Below are 12,931 nucleotides of genomic sequence, written 5' to 3'. Positions count from 1 at the left end.
AAAAATGCCTTCTGATATTAAACCTGTGAAGCAGGTACTTCATAGGAAATGAGTGAGCAGTATCCATTTATGATGGCCATAAAGAGGAGTGAACCCTGATGGGCTTCCTGAAGATGATGTTATCCTCCATTACTACCGTACTTAGCACATTTATTGCTCAGACAGCTGTGCCTTCCCTCTGTTAGGCAGCAGGGTGGCCTAGGGCCCGGGAGTTCACATTTGCTCTCGACTAATGTCAATGGGTCCATCAGCAGCCACGTGCCCACCTCAAGTGTTTCAAGCTGACCACTCAAACCCCAAGGTCTGGCCATAACCCTACATTCACATGTACTTCTCATGAAGTATGCGTGAAACAACATATTGTCATACAAGCAAACACTTTAGTGGTTGATGTATTAGACAGTTTGGTTTCTGTCAATTTTCTCAGCTGGATTGTTTAAGCTAGTGTGTCAAAACCCCAACAATAACCCTTCTGAACCAGTGCTACCACCTTCTGCCTGTCCAGTTAGATAACGTGTGTAGCACTGTTTTCATAATGACAAGGCTCTGGCAGAATACGCACCATTGACGCAGTTGGACCAAAGGGGCAGCAAAGCATGGAACACCTCTCTCAACACGCTTATCCACTATAGAAATCAGTGCCTGATTTCATACTATTCTTGGGAGGGGTCTGGTGGTCTGGACATATCAAGAAAGCTCTAAAAGGATGTCATTGGGGGGTTGATTACAGGGTCAAGCACTAAAGTTAGACAAGTACAGGAATTTAAAGTTTGGGGTGCGAAAGTACAGTGTGATTCAAAATTGTTGTTTCTTATTAACTTATATTTATAAACGATTTGAAATAATAAATTGCAGCCAAATAATATGAATACAGTAATAATAATAATACTCCCTGCTCCTTTAAGGGTAGCTTGTTTGGTGACATAATCATCTCTGTCCTTTCCTGATTATGTCACTGAGTGCTGCTGTGCTATAGTGTAAGAATTCACTTTGCATGATTCATAGCACTTCTAGAGGTGCAACTGGCTTAGTGTTTGTATTGTCAGAGTTTCAGTTGATGATATATACATGGCATCTTTTCTTTGTCACTTTGAGCTATGGTATTGGCTGTTTAAAATGTCTTCAGGACCTTTTTTAAGAGAATGGATTGAACCAGTAGAGGAAAAATGCTTTTTTGGCTTCTGGTGCCTTCGCTCACTTAGCCAAAGCTTGCTTCTCCGCAACAAAACAGATGAGACATTGCTGTGTCCTTCTGAAGTGAGGAGCCATCACCAAAGTAGTCAGAGAGATATTTTGGTTCGGCTGTTCAATGACATCATTGAGGAGTGCACCCTCATTAGCAAAAGGGAGTGAGAGCAATTAGCCAGTGCAATTAACCTTTAAAAGGCTGCCTATCTGCAATGAGCAAGGATGAATAATAGTCAGATCGCCAGTATAAATCCAAGGCATTGCCATCCAGAGATCCTCCCGAGAGACTGCTGAGGTAAAGGGCTGCAAGGGCAGGGTGAGTCAGGAATAGGAGAGATTGCTAACTCACTCTTTGAAAACTGTAGGTTTAAAAAAGTATACATGCTTTGTAAGGAAATGTGAGCCATAAAGAACATATATCACTGCCACAATGCTTTGCACTGACAAATGAGACATTGGGATGTCGTCAGAGTGACGTCTGAGAGGGCTTCTGGTGTGAGAGCAGAGCTCGGGTGTGTTTGTATGTGATAAGGGTCAGTGTGAATTTCAGGTCATTGTTGTCTGGCATTAACCTCCCACCACCACATCAGCTGCTGCCTGTAAAAGGATGGGTGGATGTTAATGTGTGATGATGATGTCTGAGCTGGTGAGGGAAGGTTGAGGTTTTCTCTTAAATTTAAATTACAAAGTTATCAAAGCACGTTTGCAATAAATATTACGTTTTATACAGCTAAAAGATTGTGAGTCTCGGATCCTCGTGCGTGTGTGTGAAAAGGAAAGTAAATGTAAGTGTTTTAGTGCCCCCTTACATTAGTATTATATATGTTTACTACATATAGAAATGAGTGGCACAGATGTTCATGCGTGTGACAGACTGCTGTCACACTGCTGCAACCAGAAATGATTGCCTCAATCCAATTACATAGCTGTGTGATGGGAAGAACAATGATTCTAATTATCCTCCCTGATTGGTTCTGCATGGATTGGCATTCACCTAGTCAAACTGTTGTTCCTATCTGTGGGGAGGCTTGGCTGTATAGAACGCCTAAAACATCTATTTTTAACTATGACAAAATGCAAATGACCCGTACTGAAGGGCTTCTATTTAATGGTTATTTTCCCTCCACACCTTCAGAGAGTTGCACTCCTTACATATGCAGCGACACAACGTTTTATGATGTGTTGACTGAAACTTGGAGCACTTCCTCAGGTGTCACGGTAGACAGTATTTCAACTTGTAAGGATATAAACAGTTTTCCTCAAGCAAGTGTAAGGTTTAAGAGTTTGTGCTTTGCTGCCAAGTTCCCGGTTCGGCTTAATGACTTTTGGATGGCGTGACAGCATTTTTTGGAGGGTGCGGAGGTATGAATTACGGATTGAAACATCCATTTGCTTCCAGCAGATGATGGTGATGCTTAAAGCTAATGGAGACAGGCATAAATATCTTTGTAATGGGTTGCTTTTAAACACTGTGAATATTAAGTGGTGGATTTATTTATTTTTAATTGAAGGCAGTGGTGATGGGAGCAGGTGCCTGTCAACACGTCACTGTATAAAGTGGAGCAATAGAAATAAAATGCTTTGTTATTTTTCTGCTCCTGCTGTTCAATAGCATGTACATGCATGTGGGTACGTGCCACGTGAGAGACTTCTATCATGCGTTGTATGTGTGTGAGTTGTTTTCAACAATCTATACCAGACTTTTTTTTCTTAATCAACCCTAAGCACTTCTCATCAAACCTGTTTTCAAAATCACCAGCTCAGCCGAAAGAGATGCGGGATAACGCACGTACTGTAATCTTACCAAAAACAACACTGAAATACCCTAATCTCCTCTGCAGTGTTAAAGCAACAATTACAGACGTTATCAGAGCAGTTTGATTTCCTGCCAGTTACTATGAAATCACGGCTGAAACAAGTGTATCCCTACAGACAGAGAATAAGAATCACAGCAGGACTAAATGCCCACACACGTGCACACACACTCTTTTGTCAATATTGAGTATGAATAAATAATATTATGAAAACTTTTTAGATTGAAAAAAAAATCTATTTTATGCCAGACATGGATGTAGGTAAATCTTCAGTTACACACATGACTTTTGAGCGTTTTGAAGTTTGCTTTTAACAGATGCAAGCCATTATGGCACAACTGGTACACTGATTACCCCACAACACACACTGATTGTCTTACACACACACATACACACACACGTCTTTTTTTTTTTAAACACTGTTATGAAACCAGCTTTGTTGGGGGACTGTCCAGACACCAACTCAAAACAAAGGAGGCATAGGAATGAACTTGTGACTATAAAGCTTTGAAATCACTATGTATGGGTGGGTATGTGGAGTCCTTCAGAAGCTGTTTAACTCAAGTAGTTCCAGGTTTTAACTGTCAGCATGAAAATTGCTAAATAAATAAATAAATAATAAATAAATAATAAATCTGCAAGTCCACAGGTTAGTTTTTCCCAATATATGGTGAGGCGACTGGAAATCAGTGTGGATCCACTGCTTTAGGGGCGGGAGGCACCATGTAGTTAATGTCACAGTATTGTACCTCCTTCATTAGCACCAGTGATAATCTGTTCATGAAAAAATATAGATGTAATATGTATAATAAACAAGTTACATCATCATCCTCATCACTGTGCACAGCGGTGCCAGTCATGTATGGGGAGAAGCAACTCTTCTATTGACTTAGTGATGCAGAGCGGCATGACCTGAACACCTGCAGATTGTGTGGGTCTGTATTTTGCTTGTTCAATGATGATAGATATATGCGATAAAATATTGGTGAAGATCTATGATCACCAGCTAGTCACTGTTGTGTGTTCTTGGGCAAGACACTTCACGCGCCTTGCTAGTCATTGTATGACACTGCTTGTGCAGCAGCCGTAACAAATTTCCCTCTGGGGATTAATACAGTATCTAAAATAAAAAAAAAATAAAATAAAAAATAAAAAAAAAATACAAATTATTGCTTGATCTCATGCCGAGGATGATTATTTCATACTGTAAAATGTGGCACAACAGCATTTGCAGCATGTGACATTTTTTCTTACTGTATTCTGTCATTTTCTTCATTAACAATCAATTTTTTATGACATCTTAGGAGGAGAAGTTTTCACCCTGATGGGTTTAAACACTTGAAGTTTGCTGATATTTGTTTGCTCAGCAAGAGCTGTGACGATTAAATACTGTATGTGTGTGTGTAAGTTCAAGCATCTTGCACGGATGGCATACTTGAGAGCAGATGTAATAACGTAAGAAGTTTGCCATTTGCAGCATAGTTCTTTGTGTATGTTATGATTACTTCATTGAGACCACTCTTATAATAACACAAGCGTGTACCGGTAGTTTTATTTTTTTTTTAATAATTGTTTTACAAACTCTCTATATCTCACTGTAACTGGGAATCAGCTTGATGCTTACACCAACAGTCTACATAACTTCTAAGCAATCAGCATCAGTTGTGGAAATTGAACTTTTCAGTTTTTTTTTTTTTAAAGAAAGGAACCTTTATTTTCTCTTTCTGCTCCGTAAACATTTCATAGTTGGCTGATATTTACAGCATAAGCACAATTCCTCAGGTAAATTGTCTGTCTTGGAAAAGTATATGAAATTGACCTTTAAACATCTCTTAGTGGTTTTAAACTTTCCGGCCCTCTTTGTATTCATCCATATGGGGATCCTCAGCCATCTGGCAACAGAATAGAATAAATCAAACCATAATCTTTGAGAAACTGTGTATATTCAAAGTGCCACTGTGACATGTTTTGGGGAGACTTTTCTTTATACCACTACTCCTCAAAAGCAACATTTTTAGCATGTGACTGAGAGCTTCCCTCTGACAAGTTTGTTACTCAGTTAACTGAGTTCCTCTTTCATTGTAGGGACAACTGAGGGCAATCTAAAAGAGATTTCTTACCTGAGAGGACTGCATAGTGGGATCATTCTAGTCTAATTACAATAGTCATGGGAACGATGTGTTGCACAAGCAGGAGGCATCCTCAGTAGATTAGCTGCTGGTGATTGAGAGAGAAATCGCTTAGATCTTTGAGGATGATCACCGCAAAAGATGAAGAGAGTACAAGAGGTGCATAGGGACAGAGGTAGCAAGAGTACACCAGTGACCCTTGGCTGAGCTCTCCCACAACTTTGCACTAGCGGAAATGTGGGAGGGTTGGGGGAGCACTCACAAAACCTGCTGCAACACTGAAGAGAGGAAGAGAGTGAAAGAGAGCAAGAAGCCACAGGCAGGGGGGGAAATAGAAACAGAGGGGAGGGGTGGAAACAGAGAGAAAGCAAGACAGAGGGAGCTAGAACGATTAGGGGTTCAGGTTTACCAAAACATGACTTAAGCAATTATCTGTGAACAGCCCAGCCAAGGTCATCAACAAAGGTCTAAGGAGCGGTTCCTGCAGGCAAAGCCAGCACAAATGAATTTAAGCCGCACATCCGATTGGCATATTGTTCATTTCAGGTGCCACTTTTGCCTTTCTAAAAACGGTCAATGTTTAGCAGCAGCCCTGGGAGAGTATTTTATAAAAAGCAAGTATGGAAAGTATTAGATCATTGCCCAATATCCCTGTCTTTCCTCTAAATCGCAAAATGAGCGAATTTTCCTTCCGTCCATAAGAATCAGTAGTCCAGTCCTGCAGCAAGAATCAGAGAGCTCCAAATGGGTACAGTTCTTCTAAGCCTCCAGTTCTTAAAGAAATCTAAACTTGTTTAAATTATGAATGGCAGAACACAAAATGATTTGTGTTGATTTATAAATTATTTCATCTGTTATATTTAACCAGCAATGATGTATTTGATGGTTTTACCGTGAAAGAAACCCCTCTGTTGATATGCCAACTGTCATTTGCGTCACCCACATTGCATGCTTCCCTCTACAAAGCCCACTAAAAGGACTTGTCATTCCCCAAGTGTGCTTGCATCATTTGATCCATCCATAATGGGAGATGTCCAGTTCTACTTTAGGTGAGTCATTGACGTATTCTTCGTCTTCAGTTACTTTTATCTTTCTGCTGAAGGAGACACAAGCTTAAAGTTTGTGTAGTCCACAGTGTGTAGGCTACAGTCCCTTTGATCTGTGCTGCTCCTGGAGAACCCATCATATAGCCTACACAACACCAGCTGGGACCCCCTCAATGACAAAAGGCATATGCACAAAAATCTAATCTTTCAGGACGTAAGGTCACTAAAGTATGCATCACTGGATCAGAAGTGCCCCTGATAATTCCCTCGAGGGCTCTTCTGTGTTGGAGTAAACACAAACATAAGTAGAATTCTGGATACACAGGAAGATTTAAAGAGTAGCTACTCCTTCATTATCTACCAACAGGTTGTCATGCTCCCACAGTGATGCATATGGGCTCCATTAGCATGTGATTGTTTAAATTGTTTAACACATCATTAAAAGTCTCATTCTCAAACCCTCTCTCTTTCCACGTCTAACCTATTTTTAACGTCAGAACACTTAATCGTTTCCTTGTTGCTAAAAAATATATAAGAAGGTTTGGCTAACATGCTCCATAACTTGTCAGTGTTAAATTAGGATGTGTTAGTTTGCAGTAAATAATATAGGATTTTGATCAATTCATCAACACATCTTTTAAAATACATGCTAAACTTCCATTTTTATAGTCAAAAGTCAAGGTTAGGAGACACTTTTGTCATTCATAATCCCACTGTGGCAACTTGAGGTGGCAAGCATGACTTTGTGTCTGGGGCATATTTCTCCTGGGTCATCTCCTTTTATGTGAGGGAATAGGTCTCTATGCAATGATGTGTATACACATTATAAAGTGTAACCCAGCCTAAGAATTTGTGTTTTGACTTTTTACAGGGGAAGTGAAGGAGCTTTATAACAGGTTCATTTGTACAACAAACAAAAGCTTCCCAAGAGTGAAGGGAAAGAAAGGGAGAAGGCATGAAAAAAGGCTTTTGAATCAGTGATCGATGAGGTAGCTTTATTTGACTTCAAAGACTCTGAAAGTCAGTGAGGCTAAGTTTTGGCCCTCTCTTTGCTCTTTCAGTGGCTGAAGCGAGGCACGTGATATGCTTCAGTTCTCACTGGAAGCCTACCCCTGCTGTTGCAAACAAAAAGATCAAAACAATGCTACTTTCTCTCAGCATGGCGCAACATGTGAATGGCTATTTTTCTCCACATTTTCCCCCTTTTTCTGTCCTTTTTTTTTTGCTTCATTTTTATTGGTGGCCTTGTTTTGTACCCTGTGCCCAGTGGTCCTCAAGTAAAAGAAGCTGGGATTCCTTCCCTCCTTTTCTTTTGTGAAGAGGTGCGTGCTGAGAATATCTATGGCTACTCATATCAGAGGTCATGTAAACCCTGCCTTTCCACAGTGTGGTTTTGGCATTTTTCTTTGTGTTGGTTCTGAGTGATGCAGAACATTGTGACTTAATCATGCAGCGACTAATTTGATCAAGTAGGTTAACCTAGTTTTCATGTGCAGAAAGTTCACTCTCTTTGGCATGTGAAAAAGGTGCAAGAAAGGGTTTCACTTCCATTTATGGCAGACATTACAAAACATCATGGCTTTGCATGTGTGGTTTGATAAAATCCAGTGTTTGTATGTATGTAGGCGATAATTGCACACACTGTAGATGTCATCCCCACTCTATTGCATAGTATACATCACAACTATTTTTTCACCTAAGAGGTTAGCTGCTATGCCTTGTCACTTTGCATCCACATCCTCCTCCTCCTCGCATGTTGACGTACGTCATAACCTGCGATCGCCTGCGATTCAGTGAATGGTCATTGTACAATCTGCATGTGTCAAACATGTGTCATGCAAAGGTCTTATAAGATTACTAAAAATCACACAGTGTAGAGGGGCCATAATACCATTTCCTTTGCATCTCCAAGTTGCTCTTGAACATGTTGGCAGAGCACCTATAGGAAATAGCACCATACAGCTGACCCGTTGGCTTGTTTTTCTTAATGTTTGTTGTCACTCTACTAGTATGCTGCAGATTATACCTATATGATGTAGCACACATTTCAAATCAATAAAGTTAATAGATGAGCCCCATGGATCAGCCTCAATGTCTGACCCACTGTTTTACACAATGCTTGTTTTGGCAAAAATGTTCATTTTTAATATTGACTTTAATATCAATGTTTTGAATGTTTATATTAATAAAGGGGGAGTTGGACCTTTCTATGTTGTCTGAGTGAACTGCTTTAACAGCTCTGATTCCAGACAGCTTTTGAAATGTTGATAACTTTGATGAAGATTCATGTTTAAGGCAGGGCATTATGCAAAACCAGTCTTGGACATTGGCATCTAGAAAAATTTCCAGGGACTTGTGTGTATCCACCTCCTTTTCAATTCCTGAGATCTAGGTTGCTATAGAAGGCTTTACAAGACTGAATACTAATTCCTTCACCAGCCTGAGCCCCCGGGCTGCAGTGACGAGTGCCATCCAAGACGTCTGTGACTCCTCACATCTCCTGCCTCCAGAACAAAAAACACTCTGAATATATGTATGAATGCAAATCGTACTTATACACAATCTGCATGTGGTCTCCTCAGGTTGAAGTTTGCAGGGCTGTTTTACAAATTTAAAGCTGTAGCAAAGTCTAGTCTCCCAAATGGAAAAGGAACCGGTTTTCGAATGTTCCTTGCCTCTTGTTTTATTTTATTTTATTTGAGGGCAATCGAAACAAATGCATGCTGATGGGAGGAATGTATGAGGCACATGTCTGCTGTAGTATTTGGCTACTTTGTTATGACTGAAATAGGTACTGCTATGGATACACTGTGCAGGGATTACATGAGCTCAGACAGTACTGAATTAAAGTGGGGAATGTTAGTCAATACAATTTAATATACAGTGACAAATATTGTTTTTATGTGTTATACATTACTGATTCTTTTGATTCTTTTGTATATACACACCTTTATTACATTACAACAAAACAAAATTACAGCATAGGTCATAGGCATATCATGACCCATACTTACATTACAATATTATCCTCTAATAAACCACAGTAATGATGGTAGGAACAAAGAAGCAAAGAAACTTACAAATGAGACTAAACAGCCTTAACACAGATGAGGTCGGGGTAGATGGGTTGGTAAATAGTGTTAGACATCAGAACACTGCTGTTCATTTCCCTTTTCATGTCTTTTAGTCTCGATCCTTACAGAAAATGATTCTCCTACTCTGTTTCAACCTTGATTTTTCTCTAAACCAAGTTATTTTTGTGCTTAAATCTGACCAAACTTGTAAAAAGTAAAGAGCCAATGTACAGTAGCCCCTCTATTTTATAGGTAATGATTGCAAAAGTCAAAGGGAAGCAGCAAAAAAAAAATAAAAAATAAAAAAATCCAGGCTTAGCCAACAAAGATCTGTGTGAGTAAGGCACTGTGCACAATGACACATCAAGGCCATGCACAGGAAACTCATTATGGGTGCAGCACACTTTAACAGGGATGGTAGGGTGGACTGCTTGCTGAAGCCTGTCTTGTGTTGGTTTGTGATAAAGCTGATTTTCCACTTAGGAGAAATATAAAGTAGAGGAAACGGCGGCTGATGGAGTTCCAGTTTCTCGGTTGGCAAACCATCTTGACACAGTATTTGTTTAAACTATGTGTGCATTTTGGTGACACCTTGGTGGGTACACATTGTCGAATCATGCAATTAGTTTCATTTATTTATTTATTTATTTATTTATTTATTAAAAAAGCTTCACACAATGAGTCCAACACAAAAATATACATGTGTATAATTATACCACAGGGAGATCTTATTTTAGATTAGAGCAGGGCTGGGTGACACTGAGGTGGTATGCTCAGCTTGTATAGTCAGTTGTTTAAATAATAGATAAATTCTCTATCTTATAATTATAGTTGTCAGTAAAATAGCGCAAGTTTGTCCTTTTGTGGGGATGGTGCCGAGATGTGGTTGATGATAAGTGGTCTGTTTATTTGAAGAGTCCCTATTTGCATTTATCCAATCTCTTCCTATCATCTGCCATTACACAAAACAGGTAGAAACACGTCTGACAGATTTCATTTCATTTCACAGACTAAAGTAAACAGTATTACAAGGCCTTATCTATACATCTTGGCAGCATGTCTAAACACAATCTATTAATTTCCCATCCTGTTCACCTTCCTTTTTTATTATTTCACTTATATCCTGTGGAAATGCTGTATTTTGCAAAACATGCAAACTACTTTTAGTCTTGTAAGCTTTATATTTATCATGGCATAACCAAGAAAATGTCACATGAGGTCAATATTTCTAGTCATTGGGTTATGACTGGTGTGTGTGTCTGTGTGTAAGCCATCCACACAGGCATGATTTTTTTCCCTCCCATGATGTCATAAATATGTGTGTTTTAACTAAAAATACAGTGTTCATTTAAACCTAATCTATTTTGTAAATATTACCCAGTGCTTTTTTTATGTCAGAAGAAAAATAAATACAGAAAATACATACAAAAATAGAAGTGATTTTATAGTGTCCGTGAACCAAAATAATGCAATGGTGTCAATGACATAAAAGTCTGCTGTGGGCTTAGTGCCACCAACCACCCCTCGCAATGATGTGTGCTGTGATCAGATGACATCAGCCCATGTATGCGTTTGTTTTCTAGGGGATGTAAATGCTATTTGTGTTACAGTACAGGTCAAATGTTCATGTACTCAAAAAAACGAGAGACAGATTCATCATCATCATCACTTAATAAGTCATGCCACAAAATCACAGTGCTATTTGAGTGCTTGAGACATTTTGCATCCACCAGCAGAATTGACCAGCTTCAGCTTTTCTCCAGAAACTTGCCCCCCCCCTCTATGTTGTACAACCAGGCAGCTCAAATGAAGTTACTGTGGTGTTCGACTTTCCAAAGCTTGTGTGGAAAATGAGGCCTTTATCATGAAAAGGAGACCACACAAGTGCCGCATAGGTATTAAACTTTCCCACTAAAATTTTATTGAGTTATTTTGGTTGCAACATTGCAATATCCAGAATAGTAGTTTCTCACAATAAAACCAGTACCCTGAAGCGACAACGTGCTGGGCAGGTAAATGCTAGCAGGGAATCCTTAGGATGTTTCTCTGTGTGATGGGGGTTTTCCCCATAGTTCAGGACATGTAAAAGCAGACTCACTGCAGACCTGCCCATTTGTCTTATATATATTTCTCTTGCATCGCAGTCAAAAACTCTGAACCAAATTAAATTGACATAATTCCACCTTCTCTGTAGGATTAGTAGTTCTTTAGTCAAAACCGCTATCTGGTGATTTACAAGGGTCCTGGAGAGGTTGAAAAGTGAATGGGACCTATAATAAATCTCCAGGCATGGACGCTAGGGTGCTGTACAGACAGAATAGGTTTGCCTTCTTCTCAGCTTGGATCACTCACGAACGGATTTATGTTTGGCTTAGAACCGGCAGGCTAATTTGATGCTGCTACTGTGGGATAGCAGCTGGGAATCACCTATCCTTTCTGGATGACAGTAAGGGTAATACACTGCTATAATTAGAAGAAGGGCCCTGATGGGTGTGATCCTGTATAACTACGTCTCATGTGATAACCAGTGATGTCACACAAGGGGATCTCACAAGGGCATAGAAAATGGGAGACAAAAAAAGGAAAGAAGACACATCCAAAAATTTCAACATACACATATTGCACAGACTGTATGAGCATTATGAAATCACATACTGTATGAAGTATATAAAAAAATATCTCGCAACTATGTGTACTGCTGATGCCTGTAATTGTTCACTTTCCCAGGGCAGTAATGGAAAAGCCTTTGTTGTTTGGCAATGAAGGTGGAAAGCTGGACAGATGTTGACTTCATGAACATAGAGGCCCCAGGTTAATGAGAAGAGGGGCTGGGTAGTAGAGTGGAGCTGTGTGGGGCTTTGCTGTGTGAAATACCTATGGAAAAGAATGGTGATATGATACAGTATAAAGAAAAAAGTGGCAAACTTTAGTTTAAGATCTGTACATTTTAAGAGGACACATTAATGAGCATGAACATGTATTTATTAGTCCTAGAAGCCTGTGAAAAAAACAAAAACTGTAAGTAGCTAGAGCTTTTTGGCCAAAATATAGTTTTATTATAGAATAATAAACACCTGGGAGGGTTGTATGTTTATTTCTTAGCAACAAAAAAGGAGGATGTATAAATATAAACAGTAAAAACAAGTCATCTGACCTGCCCAGTGTGTCATGTTAGAGGCCGGTAGACGGTGTGGAGCTGTTCTTCAGCACCAGTACTGCATTCAAAAACATGTTGTTGCCTTGGACAGTCGGGTTTATGCAATGAACATGGGAAATTATCTGAATAAATGAAGACACCCTTTTTTGTTTTTTTTTTTCCTTGTAAATAATTTGTTTAAATTGAATTACATCCTTTGACATTGTTTTAATGTCACACAGCACACACACCCACCACCTCCTCCCTTTGATTAGGTCATTGTTTAGGGTTACAGTCAGTGTTTGACCTCAATGTGCCTCGGAAGCCTTCTGCATTTATATCAGTCGCAACTTCCTCAAATATGACTCAGCGTCTTTGTTTGAAAAAGGGCCGATCAAAAGCCCTGCTATCTCAAGACTTTGACCTCTGCACACCGTGCATGACCATAATAACAATTTGGCTGGAGGGGAGGAGTAAAGATGGCCTTCCTGTTTTTATTTTTGAGCTTTGCAACTACAGATGTGTTATATACATTGTTGGGCAG

This window comes from Parambassis ranga, chromosome 4, assembly GCF_900634625.1.
Source record: "Parambassis ranga chromosome 4, fParRan2.1, whole genome shotgun sequence".
Classification (NCBI taxonomy): domain Eukaryota; kingdom Metazoa; phylum Chordata; class Actinopteri; family Ambassidae; genus Parambassis; species Parambassis ranga.
Note: the sequence above shows the minus strand (reverse complement) of the source record.